The sequence below is a fragment of the Pinus tabuliformis genome, chromosome 1_2, assembly GCF_031772625.1.
Source record: "Pinus tabuliformis cultivar Carrire ecotype Pingquan chromosome 1_2, CPIR1, whole genome shotgun sequence".
NCBI classification, from domain to species: domain Eukaryota; kingdom Viridiplantae; phylum Streptophyta; class Pinopsida; order Pinales; family Pinaceae; genus Pinus; species Pinus tabuliformis.
The window spans coordinates 635,031,957-635,055,386 of NC_142298.1; the positions used below are offsets into that span (position 1 = coordinate 635,031,957).

At 35.6% G+C, this 23,430-nt stretch overlaps 1 long non-coding RNA gene across 1 annotated transcript in view; it reads left to right on the forward strand.

Moving 5' to 3' along the window:
- The window catches only part of LOC149207239 (uncharacterized), a 71,741-nt gene extending 49,497 nt beyond the window's left edge, over nt 1-22,244 (forward strand). The window contains exon 2 of the long non-coding RNA XR_016252617.1: nt 21,924-22,244. This is a non-coding gene — a long non-coding RNA (uncharacterized LOC149207239). The remainder of the gene's footprint in view (nt 1-21,923) is intronic.
- The last annotated feature ends 1,186 nt before the right edge of the window (nt 22,245-23,430 follow it).

The window sequence follows — 23,430 nt, forward strand, 5'->3', positions numbered from 1 at the left end:
TAATCACATGTTCCACTTTTGTTTTAATGAAATTACTATATCATAAAGATATAGAATCACAATTCTTTCCAAGAATGATTAGAGCGCTACTTTTTACAAAGTCCATAAAAGTGGTTGGAACATTTATTAGTGTAAACAATTATATGGCGCTTCCTTCATTTTAAAGGATATCTTCCAATTATCCCCCTTTCTTTATATACATTTTATGGTAATCACTTTTTAAATTAATCATTGAAACATAATAAAGATTCATTCAAAAAATGGAAATAAATTCATCCATTTTAGGTAGTGAAAATATGTGTCGAAATGTGATTTTGTTAATACATCTTGAATTAGTGCATATCATCCATTATCCCCCACCCCACATCTCTCTCACTTACTCTCTCTTTCCCCTCTCACTTTCCTTTCACTTCCTCCTGCTCTCTCTCTGTCCCTCTCCCCTCCCTTTTTCTCCCCATATCTCTCTACCTACCACACTCATCCCCCTTATTCTTTCTTTGTATCTCTCACCAAGCTCTCTCTCCTCTCTCTCTCTCTCTCACTCACACACACACACACACACACACACACACACACACAAATCTACCACTCTCCCTCACCACTCTATCTCCACTTATGCGACTCACACTATCTCCCCCTTTGTAAATCTCTCTCTCTCCCACCCCTTATGTGACTCACACTATCTCCCCCTTTGTATATATATCTCTCTCTACCCCCTTCCCTCTATCTCTCCCTCGATCTCCAATTTCTCTCTCTCTCTCCCTCTCTCCCTCTCTCTCATGTGTTTTCTCACTCATTCTGTCCCCCTCCCTTCCATAAACTCTTCCTTTCCCCTCTCTTCTTCTCTCCTTCTTTCCCTCTGCCCCCCAAAACTCTTCTTGTCACCCCTACTTTTCTCCACCCACGTCTCTAACCCACTTACTCTTTTTATCCCACCGGTTCTCTTCCCCTTTGAATCCACTTTATTCTCTCCCTCCTTAGATCCCTCCCTTACCCTCCTCGCCTTCTCTCCCCCTCCAACCCCCTCCATCACCCCTGCCGACACTCTAACTTGGCTCCTCTCCCACATATATTTCTCTCCCCTCTCCCTCTCTCTCTCTCTCTCTCTCTCTCTCTCTCTCTCTCTCTCTCTCTCTCTCCTTGTCTCACTCCCCCTCTCTCTTCCTCTCTCCTCCTCTTCTCTATTTAGTAATCTTATGGGAAAATGGTATACTTATCAATTTATTTATTCATTTTGCCATCGTATTAACATATGTGAAACCTAATTTGACAAAAAAATTCCTGGAATGGCATCCATGTGATGTGTAGTCTTTCACAATGGAAACATTCTAGTATGTGTTCCTTATAAATTATTTCCTTTTATTTTTCATGCAATCTTTGCTTATGTTGACATTTATTCACTTTAAATTTGTCATTTTTAAATCAAGAAAAAATATATTCTATATTTCTTGGTAATATGTTAGAGCTCCTTGGAACAAACCAACAATATTCTATTACCTTCCTCTTCCACTTTATTTACTAGAAATAGTTGAAATATCTTCACATCCTTTTTCTCTTATCATGTATCATGCCTCTATCAAATTTTGATGGTCTTCCTAATATCACATGGCACACATCCATCTATATGACATTGCATACCACTTTATAATATTAACCCCCAATGTAAAATTTTAGTTTACATTTCTGAGCACCAATGATGTAATGACCTGTTTTCCATAGTGAAATATTGTGAGGATGACAATGAGATGTACACCTCAATTATAGATTCCTTACCAATTTAATGGATACCAAAATTTTCATGCATATTCCATCTATAATATATGTGCAACCCTTTCCTTAAAATTTGATTTTTTTTCTAAAATTTATGTTTTTGACCATTATCCTTCATCCTCCTTTTCTAGGTATAATAACATTCTCATTAACATTAAATTCTCTCCTTGTTTACGTCCAATGAAGGTTTTTTCTTGAATAGATATAAATTCTTACTCCCAAGCCACATTTGCTTGTGCATTCAAATGCACAATACTTTTCCACAACATGTTCCTCCAAGTTCCCTTTTTCTATGAAGATAAAGGTTATATCTTGGTGAAACTTGAGAAGAACAATATTATCCTTCCTCTTTTCTTCCTAATGTTAGGGTTTCTACTATGTCATTAACTCATTTTTTTATAATCTAGTGGCATTCTTCTGTTTTGAATTTCCTTCAATAAATTTTGTGAATGGTTTATTATTTTTCATTATGTCATTTTTACTAGTAGTATCATATGGCATTCATAGGCCCATAATATTTTGACACTAGATAAATGAGTCCATAATCCTCGTTTTAATATTCCACTAGTAATCATGCCCTCATTAGGACTCAAAGGAGTTCAATTGTGTCATCTTAACATAGTTCACAAGTCAGCACTTGACATATGCTAGTTTCTCGAACACCCCCCCACACCCCCCCCCCCCCCCCCCCCCCCAACTTTAGGGCTCTAGTTTTTCATCATGAGTATTCCTACGCATCCTTGAGTGTTGGGGTATTCTTGATAAATTACTCTCTACTTCATCCATTGTCCTCACATTGTATTATTTCCAAACATAATGATAACTTGAACACCTAAAGAAAACAAAGATTGCATTCAAAATAAGAAAGAGACATTGTCATAAACCCATTGAATTAGTATAAATAAAATTAGGTGTGATGTTTGTAAGATATATCATGCTCCTCACTAACAGCTTGTAGATGGAATTAGTAAATTCCTTCAAGTTGGTCTTGGATAAATGCTTAAACTCTTCACCATATCGGTTGAGAAGATTTTATAATTTATCATTCTAAACCTATCCAAGAAAATTTTGACTTTTTTTGTGCGATAAAAATGTTCACTACCTATTTTCCAAACTTCTACACATAGAAAAAAATGTAGGAAGACTATATTAGTCACGTGAAAAGATTTACTCAAATTAGATATGATTTATTCAATAGAACTTTTGAATCACTTGTCACTCTTAATGTACCATGATTAGGGTGCTTGATTCAAGACATATAAAGCTTTATTTATTCTATAAACAAGATACTCCTTCTCGAGAATTTGAAACCCTTGTGGTTGATATATGTAGATATCCTCCTCTAGGTCTCCATTGAGAAAATAATTCTTCATGTCCATCTAATTCATCTTCCAACCAAACTATGTTTCCATGGCTATAACTAATTGGATGGTGCTCATATTTACCATAGGAGTAAATATATCCTCATATTCAATGCCCTCTCAATAAGATAACCATTTTGCAACCAATTGTGCCTTGTGCTTGTCTTTGTATACCCATTTGCAGCTATTAAGTTTCTTACTTAGTGGAAGAGCTATGAGATCCCAAGTCAAATTTTTCATCATGTTTTCATGTTCAATAGGCATGGCCTCCTTCAATTCAATTTTTCTTTTTCCTCCTCCAACATCTATGGCTCATATACTTCCTAAAAATTAACCATCAAAGAATAGTTCACAAATGTTTGATTTTTTTTCTCTTACCTCTTGACGATCACCCCTTAATGATTTCACCTACTCAAACATCTCCACTATTATTATATCACTAATTCGATTTCTTCTTAGGATATTCCCCATCAATGATATCACTATGTTTGGGGATACCTGTATCTATATCAATATCATAAAATAAAAATCATGGAAACTCCTCATGATTATAATATTCCTACTATTTAGATGGAGATGCTTAAATCTTGATGTCTAAATCCTTAGCTAAAATAGGTTGTTATTCTATGATTTCGATCTTTAAAGAAGTCTAGAAATGTTTAGCTTTTTGATCAACTATGACATCTCTATTGAGTTTCAACGAATTGGTGTGAACATCAACCAATTTCTAGGATGTATGACTGTTGTTATATCCTATGATCATCGATTTCTAGTTGTTCGGGTATAACTTGGTTCTTTTCTCATACAAAATCTAAGCATAAGCTACAGAAGTAAGGACCTTAAGATGGTGGAATTTGAGATTCCTCCTATACCATGTTTCCTTTGGGTGTTCTACTTAACCACTTATATCATTAGACACCTATCTAGTAGGTAGGCTACCATGAATACAATGTTGGAACAAAATCAGTTGGGCACAAACTTGTTCTCCAACATGGACTAGGAAATATATATAATAACATGGTTTTAACTCTCAATTGCAACATTTTCTCGTGGAGTGTAGGGTGTAGTGAAATATCTTTTGATTCCACTTTTAACATGAAAATTATCAAACCCTTTTGAAGAAGATCAACTTCCATTGTCATACTTAAGAGTGGTAATGTGACACCCATACTCTCTTTCTACTAATTCTTCAAACTTTTGAAATTCATTGAACACTTCACATTTCAATTTCAGAATGTACACCCACATTTTCCACTATAGTCATCAACAAACATAAGGAAATTCCTTACACTAGTGATATATGTTGTGTTCATGGGTCCACAAATGTATGCATGAACCAACTAAAGGGATCTTTATGCTCTCCAATATTGTCCTTATGGTAAAAAATGCTTGGTGTTTGTTCACTACCTAGAAATCTCTAAATACACCCTAAATGTTTTTTTGGATGTCAAGAAGTCCATCACTAAAAATTTCTTGAGTTAAATGAAAAATGTAAGTCAAGTTATTCTCCTCGTACTACTAATGCGAACCAAAACATGATCCCTAACTTGTCCAATGCTAACCAATCTAAACAATCAATGATCCTCCATGCCAAGAGAAATTTTCTTCGTCCCTTTGTCAACTATGCAACTTTTGTGATTGTTAAAGTTGACATCTGGCTAGAAATAATCTCATAATTTGACCAGATAATAGTAGATTAATATCCACATTTATATCATGTTGTACATTAAGGAAAATCAATATTTTCTCTGAAAAAGAAATTTTCATGTTCATTTTTGCAGCCACCATGTACTCTTCCTCATTGCCAAATATCACTAGTCTTCAAAGGAATGAGAAATAAACTCCATAATTAAATATCATCTATTGATGAAGTGATTTGTTGCACTTGAATTGATGTACTAAGTAGATATCCTAAGCTGATTTGTTGGCCACTTGGCCATGAATGCATAAAAGGATGAGTATTTCCTCAATATTCTCTATAACATTAGCCCTTTTTCGAGGCTCCACTTGGTTTATTTTTTGATGAACCAACCTCCTTTGGTAGTGTTTCTTCATATGGCATACCTTGCCACAATAGTGACATGTCATGTTCTTTCGACTCCTGGTTGCGTTTTCACTATTTCCTTAACCTTTCTACTTTGCCCATTTTCATTTCCCCTCAAGATGGGTCCCAAAGGAATATTTTGAACCTTGTAGCTATTACCAAATTATTTCTTCCATTTGTCCTGTTTTATCAGCGTATTACATAACTCATCAAACTTTAGGTTAAAGTTTGTGGTGGTGATGCTCAAGTTCTCAATAAAGTTCTTATAAGCATGTGGTAAAATTTTCAACATGACGACCACATGACCTTTTCTTCCATATTTGTACCAATATCATACATCTATTATCTAATATAATTGATCTTAACTAAGTGCTCCTACAATTGAGCACTCTCATCTATCATGATAGAAAAAGCATATTCCTTAGGAATATGGCTATGCCCTTGTCTAAAGTCTCATTCAACTTTTTCAAATTCTTCCAGATATTTACTGAAGTCTTATCTATTTGGAAATTACCAAGCATTTTATTTTTTCTATAAAACTAGAGCAACATTACTGCTTTTCCATTTCACTATTTGAACTTTCCTTGGCCTCTTCTAAAACTTGTGGTCAAGTATTGTTACCCAGGCTGATAACAACTAAGAACGTGTACTTAAATATTCCCAAAACATGATGCTTCCATGTATTTTAGTTATTTCCAAATAACCCAATGACTTCCTTCTAACATGATGTTGGCTAAAGATTCCAACAATAAAAGTGACAAACGAGAAATTAGATGCTAAAATAGAGAGAAACAGTGAAAATACATTATCCTCCAACCGCCAATCTTAATATCAGAGTAAGAATAGCAAGATACTAGCTCTAAAAAAAGGTAGTAGTCATGAATCACTAACAATCATGTAGATTTATGATAAATTTGGCTTTTAAAATTGAAAATCAAGTGGTCCCAGTTTTTAATGGTCTAGAAAAATGTTAGTTCTTTGATGTGTCACACTATTGATCCCTTAATTAATCTATATCAACAATAATCCTAGTTTTTTATGCTCGCATAGATTCTATGGAACCTAGATTATTGAAGTCAAAAGAGTGGAAGCCTTGCCTTTCAAAAGATCAATACTCTTGATATGACTTATAGAATGTTGGAATTTGATACCAAATAAAGATAACATGAACATATAAGGAAACAAATATTACATCAGTATCTAAGAAATCAAAAGTTAATCTTCCTTGTCCCCTTGTGTCAAGTTGCTAAAGAGTTTATTTTTTTCCATATCTAATGTTTAATAGTGGTAGAAAATTTCGTGCATAAGTCTATAATATTTGACACTAGATTAATGAGTCCACATACCTCACCTCCGTATTCCAGTAATAATCTCAACCCCATGAGGACTTGCAAAAGTTCAAGTTCCTAATCTCACCATGGTTCTCACCTTAGCTCTTGAGGCAAACTAGGTTTCTGATCCCCCACCCACCCCCTCATCCAAGGCTTTAATTTTTCATTATAAGTGTTTTCCCATATCCTTGAGTGTTAGGATAATCTTGGTATTTCAGTCTTCCTCTAATGTTCTCACATTCCAACCCTATCAAATTTAATGTCTTCCCTCAATACATTATTCAACACTGTATTGGATCCTTGTTGGTTGATGGTTTAAGTATGATATTTTCTACATACTACCTTTACTCCCACCTCCACCAATATTTTAGATATTGGTGTAAGGGCTTCTTCCCCCTCATATTTTGCATCTAGTTTTGATGTTGAATATCATTTTACCAAGTTATGATTTTGATCACTTTATCATGTAATTGTTTAACATTTTTCATTAATTTATATTTTACCTTGTAGCTTATAGGAGATTCTTAGGAACTCCTCCTATATGTTACTATTATATTTTGCATTTAATTCTTGGTGACTTCCCTTTTTGGCCAGTTGTGGACATTAATAAAAAGCTTTGGTGCGGTCTTATCTTATCTGAAGGTTAATTGATATTCCTTCTCACGAATACTTGATTCATCTTAAATGAGTGTATTAGCTCAATTCACATTTCCTTAAGAAATATCCTTATCATATTCACTATTGCTAAATGGAATGGGTAGCTTGTAAAATTATTTAGTGCAATATTTCATACCAAGATCCTTTTACCAGAGGTTCTACGTCTTAGTAAACAAATTTCATTTGTAACCAATGAAGAAAAACATTCTACTATGCTTGAAAAGAATGTTGTTCCAATTTTGAATCTTTTTCATCATGTTTATCACCCTTTCTTACTACAAATGCTTCTACCATGAATATTTGATGGAATCTTAATCAGTGGATACTAATTTCACACATTGAGGCTCCATAGTTTGTTCAATAAAAAAGAAAATTATCAATGTTGAAGGTTTTAACCCTGTATAGAAATTACCTACAAACAAATTCTTCAAAACATATATATATTTATATACAATGGTGAGAACAAAAAATATACATAGATATTTTTCTCATGGAACCCAAAATTGGGAAAACTAGATTGTTTTTTCATTATATTCCTTTCAATGTTACAATACAATATATACATGTCGAAGAATTTATAAACCCCCAAGCCATTAACCCTTGATTAGAACATAATTGTAGTTCCCTTGACTGGATCCAAAAAAATACCATGGGAAAAACCATCATTCCCAAAACCATATGCAAAAAACCATGCAAAAAACCATAGGTGGGTTCCCCACCATCCTTTGGTTTACATACTTTTTTTTCGGTGCTACCAAAACCCTGTGAAGAGGCAATACTGCCCCAATGGAAATCCCCATGTAACCCCCTGCTACACCTAGTGCAATGTAACAGTGCCTAGAGCTAGTTGTGAAAATAATATAACCATAATTTAAAAAATCGACTCGTATGAACCAAAAACTGGTCGAACTAGTCGGTTCACTGGAAAATCAAGCTGGATCAGGCAAAAAACTAGGTTCATGAGCCAGTTTCACCTTTTTTCCACATAAACCAAACCTAACTCGTTGTTTTATGACGAAACTAGTTGGTTTATGGGTAAACCAACTGATTCTATCATAAACCGGTCAGTTCACTGCCACAACTATCATGGACCCACTAGGCTAGTTTTTAGAGGCTTCTTAGGTGGTTTAGAGGAAAACTAAGGGTTGTTTCCCTCCAAAAATACCATCTCCAAGCCAATAAAAGGAGGACACCCCCCTCATTTTCCACACACATCTCATTTGGAGTTTTTGTGAGTTTCATTGGGAGCTTGGAGACTGTTGAATTTTTGTTGGAGTAGTCATCTTGGAGGCTTGGAGTTGGAATCGAAGCTATTTTAGAGATAGTTTGGAGCTGTTAGTAGAGTTGGAATATTCAAGAGGAGTCTAAGGAAGCTATTTTGCATTTCCAGGAAAGGATTTTCACTTGAAAATTTCCATATTTCACTGTTTTCCATGTATTTAATTTTTTATGTGTTATATGCTATCAAATCTCTAGTTCTATGCTATCAAATTTTGTAGGCTAAATATGCATTTTTTTCCCTAAATTTTTCTTAGGTTTTCCAATTTTCTTAGTTGCAAATTTTTTGTATTAGTAGATTTCTTTGCAAATTTCAATTATTTCTAGTCACCATGGTTCCAAAATCCAAGGACATTGCATGGGCTCATTGTGATGTGATTGATGGAAAAATGATATGCAAATTTTGCTATAAATCTATTAGAGGTGGGGTTATTGTCATGTTGAAACAACACTTGGCTAGGATAAGAGGCTAAGTAAACCCATGTGAAGAACCAAAGAAGTGTTAGGTCCTTTTAAGGCATAATACCTTGCCAAGTTTGAGAAGATTGAGGAGAATAAGGCTAAGGATAAGGTTATCCAAGAAGAAATTGCAACAAAACGGGACATATTACAAGCCATGAAAGAGAGTGGGTATGATGATTTTGAGATTCAAGACTCCTCTTTTATCCCTTCTACGAATGGCCCCTTCACCATGTTCCTCTCGCTCTTGGCTATTATCATCAAGGCAAATAATATAAATGAACAAAGAGGCCAAACATCCATATTTATTTCTCATCATCTACCACCACTGCCTCTACTAATCCCAATTCCTCCCATCCAAGTCGTCAACCCACTTTGGATGAACATTGGAAAAAACAATGCAAATAATCTTCTTTTTGATACATTTCTATATGGTGGTATGATTCAAATATCCCATTATTTTTTCTCTCTCACATTATTACCAAGCTATGTGGGACTCCATTATAGCTATAGGAAAGGGCTGCAAAGGCCCTACTATGCATGACCTAAGGGGAGCTCTTTTGTAAAAAGTTATTTCTTCCATTGATGAGTATTTGGCTGAGTATAAAGGGTCATGTCTCAAAATAGGTTGTTCCATCATGTCAGATGGATGGACTAATGGAAAGAACCGAACTATCATTAATTTCATTGTTTCTTTCCCTCAACCAACCATGTTTTTGAGATCTGTTGATGCATCTGAAACCATTCTATTTGAGCTTTTGGATGAGAATATTTAGGCAGTGGGGGAGAAAAATGTTGTACAGTTCATCACAGATAATGCCTTAAACTATGTTCTTGCTGGAAAGAAGCATGAGTCCAAATATAAGACCATATTTTGAATTCCATGTGTTGCAGATTGCATAAACCTCATGCTTGAGGACATAGGCAAAATGGAGTGGGTACAAAACATTGTTGAGAATGCCAAGTGCATTACAAAATACATATACAACCACTCATGGGTATTGAGCCTAATGAGGAAAAACACTAGGGGAAAAGAGCTTGTTAGGCCTGCAATTACGATATTTGCGACTCAATTCCTCACGTTACAATGTCTCAATCTGCAACAAAAAAACTTGCAGAAAATATTTTCTTCTGATGATTGGACTAAATCTTGGCGGGCTCATAGAAAAGATGGGAAAGTGACCAAAAATAAAATTTTTGACAATTGTTTTTGGAAAATGTTTATAGAGTTTGTGAAAATTACGAGCCCCTTATTAAGTTGCTATGGATGGTGGATGGGAAAAAATTTGCAATGGGATACATTTATGAGGCTATGGATCAAGGAAAGGAGGAGATATGTGAAACTTACATGGATAAGTTGGATAAATATGGGCATATATGGGAGATCATTGCTAACAGATGGAACAATCCACTCCATCGTCCTATACATGCACTTGTGTAATTTTGATCCCAAAATATCATTGTAAAGTTCGACTAGGAGATCTGAAGGCTGGGGAGATCAGAGATGGATTATATGATTGCTTAGAATGCATGTACCTAACTATGTAGACCCATTGGAAATACATAGACAACTTACTCTTTTCATTATGGCAACTGGTACCTTTGGCAAAAAATTGGCAAAGATGGCAAGAGATGTGGATAAACTATGTAAGAAATTCCAATTTGTTTTTCTCTTAAAGTTTAATTGTCTACAAATTTACAATTCAAATTATATGTAAATACTTATAAATAAGTAATGAAATGAAACAAGTTACTAATTAATGTCTTTTTCTTTGTAGCACATCAGTGGGATTCATTTGGCAGCTAATGTCCTCAATTGTAAAAGTCTGCATTTAGAGTCCTCAACCAAACTTGCAGTGCTTCAAGTTGTGAGCACGATTGGTCCATCGAAGAAGAGAAATCGTTTGGAATAAAAACGATTAAATGATCTTGTCTTCATTCAATACAACCTTTTACTAAGGCACAACCACATGATGAACAAAATACCTGATCTAGATCCCATTGTGTTGGACGATATTGATACAACATCAGAATGGGTGGAGGAGACTGAAGATCATAAGTTTGATGTTGATTTTGATATTGACATGGCATTCAGGGGGATGAAGCATATTTGGTAGTGCCATCAGAACTAGAATTAGTGGCTGCATCAAGCAAAAGAAAACAACCAATGGAAGGCACGAGTCATGCAACCTATCCAACTCGTTATTCCATTAGGTCCAATTCTATAGTTATTGGTGGTAGTGCTACAATTGAGGTTGCAAATGAGGCCTAGGCATCCTCAAACTCTAATCCATATGATGTTTATGTAGCTCCTGTTGATGATCGTATATCTATTAGTGGTGATGAATTTGATCATGATGATGATTGAATATGTTGATCACTGATATGTACCAATAGATTTGTAGTCTTGTAGTAGGCCAATGGCCCCATAGCTTGTAGCATTGTTTTTGGACTTTATAGGCCATTTAGAGCCTCATTTCTTATGTATTTTTATCGATGATATGTATTGCACTCAGTCCCATTTTGAGATATTCACCTTTACATGGTATATAGATAAGAAAACTTTGCATATTTTATCTATATTGGTTTGGAATCATGGTTTTAAATCTTAAAAATAGTTTTTTTAATTAGAAATTAATTATTTAATGTATTTTTTTTTTAAATCGGCTCCCGGTTTGAAACCTAGCTTATTAGGTGGACTAGCCTAGTCACCGGTTCTAGTTTTTAAAACTATGAATATAACACATACCCAACACATCTTTATTATCAAATCCACTAACTTCTTCAGATTAGTATTTCTAGGATACGTGGAAACATCCACACTTAATTTATGTTCCAATTTTGTCAAGGATGGAAGAATTCTATCACCCATACACTATGCTTATTTTCTCCACTCTTCCTCATTGAAATTTATGTCACTTAATGCACGAGCCTTATTTTTTGCTATGCAATCTTCAACTCTTTATCATACCCTTTTCTTATCTTTTAGGATGGCATCCACAAATTTATTTTTTGCACACAATCTTTCAATTCTCCTCGCCCTTTGTTCCCAATCAAAGGAAAATCATTTACTTGCCATAATGCCTACTCTAATACTATATATAATACTATATATATTGTACTCAATTTCTTGGAACTAAAATATTAAAGCACATACAAAAGGAATTATTCACAGAAAAAATTATTTCTAAAATTAAATGTGCTTGATACCATGATAATATTATAAAAGATAACTATTAACAAAACAAAATCAATAAAGAAATAGAAAGATAAAAGAATACATCATTACAACCAATAGTTAACCCTTCCAAACATTTAGGTTTTCTCATCGTTATCCTTATGAGATATCAATTGCTTATACTTATTGGAAAAAAATTCTAATTTTATACTTTTGGTATATTTCTTATAACAGATAATCCTAGTTTACTCTCAATATCAAAAGAGGTGTATGATATTATCTTCTTGCAAATACATTTACATCTAACCTAGAGTCATTTAAAAAAAAATGTCTAATCATATCTTCGTGCAAACACTTTATTCTTAGTTTTCCAAGTGGCCTTATGGAATCTACTCTCATTGAGCTCAATGTGCCTATGCATCAATCTAGGAGGTAGGAAATAATAGCTCGATGACACATTAGATTTTTTTTCCTTGAAGTTTTGATTAACATTATAGAATCATTGTTAGGAGACAAGGACGTTTAAAGGGATGAAATGATTAGCTTGTAATAAATATAGGAAATTAGGCTTATCAAGGATGGTCAACTATAATTGAAGAAACCTTAATGATAATAATTATTAGAGTCAAATTCATTAATTAGGTATTGTTCTTATGTTGGTGCAAAATAGGGTGAGTTTGAAAACTTCTTCCCTATTAACATTTTTATTATGCTTTTTAATGTTCATGGTTTCTCTAATATTCTTTTTCAAATAATGATCATCCCTGACAATGATTTTGAAATTTCAAGGCAAACTTGATGCTTAATGTTCTCATAATGTTCAACTAGACAAAATACTTGAGGTCAATAATATGGTCCTTCGAGAAGATTAAGAGAAGTATGTAAACTCCCTAGCATCCTTCAAAGTACTTGATATTAGGTCACATTAAAATGTTAAATGTACCTTATATTTTACTATGTTGATTTCACCTCGCATACTTATTTTTAGGTAAATTAGGAAAATGGAAATTATATTACTTTATATTTTTTAAAATAAAAGTATAAATAAAATGATTAGTAACCCTTTGGGTTAATGTTAGAAGCGTATACATCCATTCTATAAAAAAGATAAGGCTATGTTATCATACTAACATAAAACTCGTTGATTATGAAATCATTTATAATTTGGAAATATATTGATATCCACTTCTACCATGTAATATGTTGTCATTTAAGTAAATAAGTTGCTTGTGTATGCCATAAAAAGAGTAATTCAACTATAAAGGGGATAGGGATAAAACAAACTTATGAGGATGCACTTCATATAAATCATAAGATTTCAAAGTCATTATGATACCAAATTGTATATTAACACATAGATATATAGAGAATACCTATTATCCTTTAGAATTTATCTTTTTCTTTGCTAATGCAAGAGTCATGCCTTCTATTCCAAATAGCCAAAAAGAGTAAACAACCAGAGGCTGAACCAATTAGCCTAAGGTTTTATTCCCAAACCCAAAGGTTGAAGTAATTAGAGACCCATCCAACAGAGAGAATGAAAGCAAAAAATGAGTGGCCCCCCCGGACCCACCAACAAGCATGCCGCATCATGGCCATTGATTATCCTCGCCCGATCCAACGGTGGAGGATCATATTGCATGGACAAAAAGCTCAGAGAATTACCACCCAACGAGGACAGTATTCTCTCTCCAACCTTGGCCACGTGAAGAGTGGTGAGTGGAATCGCTCTTAACTCAAAAAAACCGCTCCCGGCTTTATGGGTGTGCTATATATCGTAAACCACCCCACTGCTGGTATTGACACCACGGGTAGTAATGCCTCACCCAGACCCACCAACAAGCACACCGTATCATAGCCGTCGATTATCCTTGCCCGATCCAACGGTGGAGGATCATATCGCATGATCAAAAATCTCAGAGAATTACCACCCGATGAGGGCGGTATTCTCTCTCCTACCTTGGCCACGTGTAGAGTGGTGAGTGGAATTGCACTCAACTTAGAAAAACCACTCCCAGCTTTAAGGGTGTGTGATATACCATAAACCACCCCACGGCCGGTATTGACACCACAGGTAGTAATTCGGAGGGTTTCATGTCGGCTGAGAAAGCCGAGACTGTGGTCCTTCACATCACCTCTGCTCCTCATTTGCTTGATCCCCAGGAAGAAGGAACTCATCTTACCACCCTTGATATTCATCGTCCGAGCATCCGAGAATCGCTGGCTGCCAAGCAACTTCCACCTAAGACCCCTGTGATCGTGCTTTCCTGGGCTGAGAAAGCTGGCAGAGACCTACATCCCTATTGCAAAAACCCCTCTGAAACACCACTTCATATTGGATCCATATCAACTAGACCTAGTCTCTGCGGCTGATGACCTACTCTGTTTCGATAGAGCGATCGGTCCTCATCTGCCTGAATGAGACAATTCTCCCTCAAACTGCCCTGTGGCATCTCTTGCCATCTAAACTTGACACTGCTTTTGGTGCAGAGAGCCCCTTTATTAGCCAGAATGTCCGCCAATTTATTGGCTGTCCTTCGCACATGAGCGAAGCTTACGGTTCTCAAGTGCAGAAGGTGGAACTGTATCCTTTGAAAGACCTGAAGCAGCCTCCAGTGTCTTGAGACCTTTTCCGGCACTGAACCACAACAGATTCTCTTGACCGAATTGATGATTAGCTCAGAGTCAGCTTCAATGATGATGTTCTGAAGATTGTCCTGCTTAAGGATATCTAAACTTTGCTCTAGTGCTATTAGCTCCGCCATATTATTTGTGGCTCTTCCCAGATGGCAATGAAAAATAAAATGGATGCATCCCTTTTCATCCCTTAACACCCCACCATAACTAGAAATACCCAGATTGCCTTTTGAGGCTCCATCTATGTTGAATTTCATAAAACCCTGAGGGGGAGAATGCTAGAAGTCTTTTTCAGTGACCAGTTTCTTTACCTTCACATCCATGCCTTGAGGAATAAGCCCCTGCATACCCAACTGAAGAAGTATCTGCATATCAACATCTGAAGGGGGATTTTTTGGGTGAGTCCGTAATAAATTTCCCACCATCTCCTTGATCTGACTTAAGATCTGAGTCATGATGCTCTGGTAGGAACTTTTTTTATGCTTGAAGATTTTGTTGTTCCTTTCTTTCCATACATTCCATATTATGAAGCTTGGAGTTAAAGCCCAAGCTTTGCTGATTATTTCATAATCAGAAAAGTTTCCTCTCCAATTATTAAGGGTATTGGTGATGCTCCCTCTGTCCCTGTCTATCATTCTGAAAATGAAGGAAAAAGCATCCCACAAGTTGGAGGTGAATATACAGGTGTTGAGTAGGTGCTCCATCGTCTCCTCTTGAGACTCACAAAGCTAGCATCTAGAAGGTCCTAGAACACCCCTTTTCCTAATGTTCTCCCAAGTAAGAATTTCCTTATGATGTACCAGCCACATGAAAATTTTGGTTTTCATCCATCCTTGATGTCTCCATAGGTTCTGCCAAACCCTATCTGATTCATAAGAATCAAGCTCCAGGACCAAGCGCTTTGCCTCCTTAAGATTAAAGGTGCCTTCATTATTATTGCCCCATCTAAGTTGGTCATGATCCTCTGATACAAGTATTTTCCTTTGGTCCAACATTGTTAGAAGTGCATCAGCTTTTATTTTCGAGGGGCAGTCATCCATGTACTCCATATTCTTCCAGGTATGCCTTTTTCCTTCACTACTAGTCTAATCCCAAAAATATTTTACCCTAAGTAGTCCTTTGGTGCTAGTATCATTCTTGAGCACCACAAAGTCCTCTCTTAGCAGTATAGGTTCTTGTTGCCATTTATCCTCCCAAAACAAAGCTAGATCTCCCGCTCTAATTTCTCAGAAACTATTTTTTTGAACTATGCTTCTATTCTCCCATGCTTTATTCCAGATGTAGGAGCCTTTTATGATGCCAGACATCCTTATAAGGTCACTATTTTGCCAATTACTAGCATATTTCTCCTTCCAAATATGAGCCCACTGTGCCTCTGGATCTTTTACCCATCTCCACCATAGTTTAGCCCCTAAAACTTTGTTTAGCACTTCCAGGTCATCCAGACCAAGACCTCCATGTTTTTTAGGTCTTCAAATAGTATACCAAGCTACCAAGGCCCATTTCTTTTTCTCCTCCCCCTTACCCCAAAGAAAGTCTCTTTGAATGATTCTAAATTGATGCAAGACTCCTTTTGGAGCTAGAAGGGCTGAAAGCATGAAGGTGGGGATTGATTGAAGGACAGCTTTTGTAAGCACCAGTCGGCCTGCCAAGTTCAAAGATCTAATGGTCCATTTCCTGGTCTTGTCCTGCATCTTGTTAATCACTGGCTCCCATATACTCTTGTGTAGAGGTTTGTCAGTTAGTGGAACTCCCAAGTATTTGGAAGGTAGCACATCTCTTTGAAAGCCCATAATTCTAGAGATATTCCACTGAATAGCAATATTAGTATTAAAGAAGAAAATCTTAGATTTGGAGAGGCTTACCTCTGTACCAGCTACCATGGCAAAGTCACTTAGGATTTGTTTATATGCTAGCACCTCTTTGACCGTGGGGATGCCCTGAAGCATAGTGTCATCTACAAATTGCTAATGGGTCAAAGCTTGTCCAGTCTCAGAGAGTCTGAGACCCTGGATAGTACCCACTTCTTTAGCATGCTTGATAGATCGACCAAGTCCGTCAATCATGAGGATAAAGAGAAAGGGGGAGAGAGGATCTCCCTATCTTAGGCCTCTTGAAGGTTTAAAAGTTTTAGATGGAGAACCATTAAATAGAATTGAAAAACTAGAAGAAGTCACCAGGGCCATGACCCACCTGACCCAATTGTGGTCAAATCCGAAGGCTATAAGGACCTTCCTAATGTAGTTCCAATTCAACTTATGATAAGCCTTGGCTAGGTCCAGTTGCATAATCATTCCCACCTTCTTATTACTTAACAATGAGTGCACCACCTCATGCACTTGGATGATGTTATTTCGAATTTGTCTGCCCTCCACATAACCTGTTTGCTCCACAGAAACCGGAGTGGGGAGAAGGGGTTTAAGTCTATTGGCAATTACTTTGGATATTATCTTGTACTCCACATTGCACAAGGCTATGGGTCTGAATCTGTCTGGAGGCAGAGCATTGTCCTGTTTGGGGATCAGAGAGATGAAAGATGTATTGAGCACCTTCAGAATGGTTCTACTCATTCTGGAGTCCTCCACGACATCCAGAATATCTTGCTTGACAATGTTCCAGCAAGCTTTTAAAAAATCGACATTGAAACCATCAAGGCCAGGCGCTTTTCCATTCTACATTTCTTTGATAACCTCACTAACCTCATCTTCATTCACCGGCCTATTGATATTGTAATTATCTTCCCTTGTTACTAACTTAGGAATGTGCTTCGTGAAGTCCCTGATAAAATGAGCTCTATCTAAGATGGTCTCCTCTGCGATACTTCGAAAGTGCTAAACCAACATAGCTTCTATGTCTTTATGGGTATTGAGTAATTGACCTTCAGAGTCCTTGATCGTTGAGATCCTATTATGCGACCTGTTCTCCATAGTGGATCTGTGGAAAAACCTTGTGTTTCTCTCCCCTTCTTTTAGCCATTGAACCCTTGATTTTTGTCTCCAAAATATCTCCTCTTGTTTACATAGATTCTCCCAGTCCTAATGAAGCTTGGTGGCTTGATCGTTCCTTTCCCTATCAAAGCCATCCGTGATAAGGGCTTGATTGAGTTCCTGCATTTTACCTTCAACAACTTTTTTCACTTCAAAAATATTGCCAAACTCATTCTTGTTCCAATCTTTGAGTCTGAGCTTGATATGTTTCAGTCATTTGTGTAGCAGAAACATTCTCGTACCCTGGATTTGCAGATCCTCTGTCCACCATTTAGTAATGTTGTTGATAGAATCTGGGTGGGTGAGCCAGATATTCTCAAATATAAAAGGTCTATTCTTGGGGGTGCCAATGCCCTGAACCTCAAGTTGGACAGGCCAATGGTCCGAGCCACCAAAGGGGAGAATTCTCACTATCATATCCATGTATATGAGCATGAGGTCCTCTGAGATAAGGAATCTGTCTAGCCTTGAGGCTACTTGAGACTCTCCTCCTCTCTTATTGTTCCATGTAAATAGGCCATTACTCATATCTGTGTCAACTAGCTTCATGTTGTCAAGAAAATTCTGAAATTCTATAGAGTCTTTGCTTAAAGTTCTAGTCCCACCATTTTTTTCCGTAAGTGATTTGATCATGTTAAAGTCCCCTCCCATTATCCATGGTATTTCTACGTGTCTATCTCTTAGTTCCCCAAGAGAATCTAAAAGCTTGAGTTTATCATCTGGTATTTGAAGGCCATTAAAATTTGTAATTAAATACATCTCCCTGTCTCCCAAAGGCTGAATAACCACTGATAAATAATTCCTTGATGCCTCAGCATCTATTATGCCAATCTTTTGGGGGTTCCAAAGAGTAAGGATATATCCTGCTGTTTTGTTTGCTTTGACTTCTAGAAACTCATATTTATTGAGCCATCTGTTGTGTATCTCCTTTATTTTTTGAATGGAACATTTAGTTTCCTAGATAAAGATCATGTCCGAAGCTTCTTGTTTCATTCTATTGTTGATTAACCTTTGTTTCCTTTTACTTCCTAGACCTCTGATATTCCAAGATGTTAGCTTCATTATGAAAGATTTGTAAAGGAGTATCTAGTTAGATATTTCATCTTACATCAATCTATCATTAGTTTTCCACATTCCATCAATAACTCATTTAGTTTTTTCCTACCCCTTTTCCTTCCTGGATTCCTAGGAGCTAGTCTTGGTGTGGTTTTCATAATTTTGACCCCTTCGTTTCCCTGCCTTTTTGTGTGTCTTTGTCCTTCCAGCTCGTTAGTCTAGGTTTTCCATAGGAACAACTGCTGCACTCTGTTAAACTCTTCTTGAGGTAATGAGCCAACCCCTCCCGTGGTCCCCTGTTTCAAGAAACCTTCTAGATCTAGGTGTTCTCTGTCAAGAATATCCTGCAGTTCATGATCCTCCGTTTCCATCTCACTCGGGGTCATTTCTTGGTCCCTTTCTAGTTCCTCGTTGTTCAGCATAGTCCCTTTCTGTTTATAAGTATCTTGTGTTTTCACACTATTTTCTTCCTTATCTTTCTCTCCTTGGCTTTCCTCCATTTCCTGATCTACCTTTGTTGCCTCTTCCTCTTCTTCTAATACTTGGAACCTATTCGAACTAGCCTGTTGCCCCTCTGTTTGATTTTTCTTGGGCCCCCTTTTACCCCCCTTTCCTCTATACCCCATTTTGTGAAAGCTTTCAATATCTTTCACTGTGGTAGCTTTACTTTTGGTCTCTATTTTACTAAGAGGGCAATCTCTAAATAGGTGCCCATGTTCATGGCACCTTCGACATCTGAAAGGAATATGTTCATAATCCACGGTTTGCACCCATTCTTCATCAAAAGGATGACCTCATCTGGTAGAGCTCTAGAGAGATCCATATCCACACATATTCGGGCGAAGGAAGTGTATTTTCCCCTTCTGGTAGCCTCAGATGCTTTGACAAAATGCCCTAGTTTATTTCCTATTGCAGATAAAGATTCAGTTTGCTAGTAATCTAGAGGTAGGGAATAGAGTCTTACCCAGACCGGGACCGAAGTGAAAGTCTCGCGTTCCAGTACGAAATTCATCATCCAAGGCTGCATATAAAGGCCTTCAGTTGCATAAAAGTAGGGCCCTCCTTCAAACACCCTGTCTTTGTCCTCTATATTTGTGAAGACTACCATGAAGAAACCTTTTGATCCAAGATGTAGGTCTATGCCTCCTTTAGGTTTCCAGTGGTATTTAATCGACGCCTGCAGCGCCTTCTCGGGGGGCCATAATCCCATGAATTTAGAAATAATAGCATAGGTCTACATGTGATCCTTGTGCACCTGCAGTGCAAGATCATTTAAAACTACTCTGGGTGTGACCTCAGCGTTAGTCTTACATGGACCCTTTTGCGTTTTGATTTCTGCTTCCTGTTTTTTTTCCTCTTCCTCATTTCCTTTTAAACTATTGTCCTCCCTTAAATTGGTTAAGTCCTACTCCTTGTCAGTGTTCCTTTTCCCTTCTCCTGAAAGACTTCTAGCCATCTCCAACGATTTCTTACCTCGACTGGCTACTGCTTGTCTGTAGGAGGGAGTGGAGCTCCCCCCCTTACACCTCTCCATGGCATTCAACTCCTGAATATTCTTGAAACCCTAGTTCTTACCAGTTCCGCTTTCCACCTCCAGCCTATCCTTTAGAATTTATCATTGATTAAAGTTAGTTTGGAATAAAATAGAGATAAGTTTGGGTTTTAAACAACTCATTTTGTAAATTTTTTCCTATGACAAATTTTTGAGAATGCTTTTTTTTATCGTGTGCCATTACAATTTATATTATAAGATTTTTATTTAATGTTGCATTGTTTAATTTTAGAATTAGTAATAGAAACATATTTATCAAATTATAAATATTATTTTTAATGATTAATTAAAGAGTCTTATCTTAGTCAAAATGCCACTCTTCATGTCTCTAAGATGATCTTTGTTGACAATTTCCTTGAATTTATTTTTGATATTTTCTTTGTGATAATTTTTAAAATCATCAAATTCTTTTTTTACACCATATTTAAGAAGTCAACCTTCTTTAACCTTGTAGCTTCTATGCTTACCATTTTCTATTACATAATGGAAAAATTAAATCCCACATTTTCGTTATTTTCTCTTGTTAAGGAAATACATTTGGCTTATACATTTAGACATGATAGGTGTAGAGGTTTGAAAGCCATTCTTCTAGAAAACTTTAATTTTTATAGCTTCTGAAATTCCAATTTTTTGATGCTAAAATTTTCCAAGAAAATACTCTTATATTTTCACTTCAATATGCCACAAATCCCATGCAATTTGGACCTTCTAAGAGAAATGTATGGCCAAATTACTAGAATTTACTATTTTTTCGTTTTTGGGAGAGAAAAAGTGCATGGACTACCATGTTGAAACTACTTAATTTCTAGGTCTTCAAGTTTGTCCTAAAGCACCTTAGTCTAAATTATTTCCAATGTAATTATTGTCACTCATTTTGGAGCTAGCTAGCTTCACATATAATTATTTAACTGAAAACCCTTATTTGAGACTAGTTCTAAGACTATTCGAATCCGACTTCCATTTACACTATCTCCAAAAGTATTTTAAACCAAAATATAAAATATTGACCTAATGTACTTCATTTTGTCCTGCATTCACCTTGGAAATTTGTATCATTGAAGATAAACTTAAAAATGTTTAAATAAAATGGTATGGTGACTCATTTAAAGAAGCCAAAACCAAGGATCATCTGCTTGGATACCAAATGTTATGGACTAAATACCCAAAATACCATGGAAATAGAAAGAATATGAATTTCATGCCTTTAGAATGATAAAATGTGGGTGAATAGAAATGACACTTCTAGTGAGAATACCTACTTTACACCTTGTATTTAAAAATACTTTTTGACGATTTATAAAACTAGATATCCACATTATATAAATGAGATAAAGGGTATAGTTATAAATAATAAGGCTATTTAAACCATTATGACAATAGTAATATAATAATAAAAATAAAATGCTCCAGGGACTTAACAAATATTTTCTTTACAAGTTTATTGTCTTCCCCGATTTTAAAACCACTTCATTATTTTACTATGGCAACATTATCTTTAATATAAATCAAATTTCTTTTTATAATAAGCAAGTAATGAATACTTTCCTTTCCAAAATTTGATTGTATGTTGAAACTAATACATTATATTCTTATGCATTACAATATTTTTTCAGGGAGATTAATGCACAATATTGTACTGAAATTGGGAAACTTGCAAAGGCACTACTAGGAGCAATATCAGAAAGCTTAGGAATGAGTATTGAATATATAAAAAATTTGTTTGGGGATCATTCTCAAATCATGGGATGCAATTTCTACCCTACTTGCCCCAATCCAGATTTGGCCCTTGGTTTACAAGCACATTTAGATCCTTGGGGCATCACCCTTCTAATGCAAGATAACATTGGGGGTCTACAAATTTGGCATGAGGATCATCGGTTTCATATTACACCTACACCCAATACATTGGTCATCAATCTTGGTGATACAATACAGGTTATTTCTATTTACCACTTCTCAATTATTTTTCATGTAGGTGTGTCATACTTAAATATGTTTATACTAATAATAATTATATTGTAATTTTGAGCAGATATTGAGCAATGGAAAGTACAAGAGTGCAATGCATAGAGTTGTGGCAAATTACAAAAAAGAGAGATTATCAGTGGTCACAGCATGTGGTCCATCAATGGATACTTTTATTGCACCGATTCCAAAACTCCTAAATTCATCTCATCCACCCATTTACAATGATATTTTATACAAGGAGTTCATAGATATCAAACTTAATAAGATTTTAAATAATGAACCAACCCTTGATTCACTCACTCACATAAATATATAATTTTCCAATACTTATTAGTATCGGATAAAGATATACTTATACAGTGAATAGCAATATAATGTACATCATACAAAGAATAAATATGGATTGAAATAGCCATGTGTGCTAGGTCAATTGATAGAGTGTTGCATGTAGCAAGTAAGAGGTTTCCAATCAAATATCCAAGTTACTTACCTTTATGTATGTGGGCCTCATTCATTCTCTCTACTAGGTTAGTATACAATAGTGTTCATAACCTTCTTTAAACTAAGTACCAATCTTGAAATAAGAAAAAATGCTCTAAAACAAGATAAATTATAAATTAGCCATCAATAATATAAAATACTGCCTACAAGTTATATTTATTTTAACATTTGTTAAAAATATAATACCAACTTCTCCTTATGTATGTTTATTTCAATATTATAATGTTCATTTTTTAGAAGTATAAGATTGATCTTTCGCTACTATATTATATTACATATAGATTTCTCTTTCGTTAATGAACACAATGCTACTATGTTTACAATATATTTTTATCTTAATAAGATCTACCAAATTCATAAATATAATAACTAAGTTCATTTCTACATATTAAAATGGGATGACAATACAATATGTTGATGAGAAAAATTCCTTAGGCTTTTTTGTGGACAACCTCGAATCTCACGACACCAGTGAGATCATGGGACTAGACTTGGAGTTTTATGCCCAAAGATAAATTCCACTATTTACAACGAAGTCGTACAATAAAACAAAGAAAATTTGTTTATAATAATAATAAGCAGAAAAACAACATTATAAACAACCATATACATTGCTGAAAATAAATAAACTCAAATTAAAAAAAGACTAAC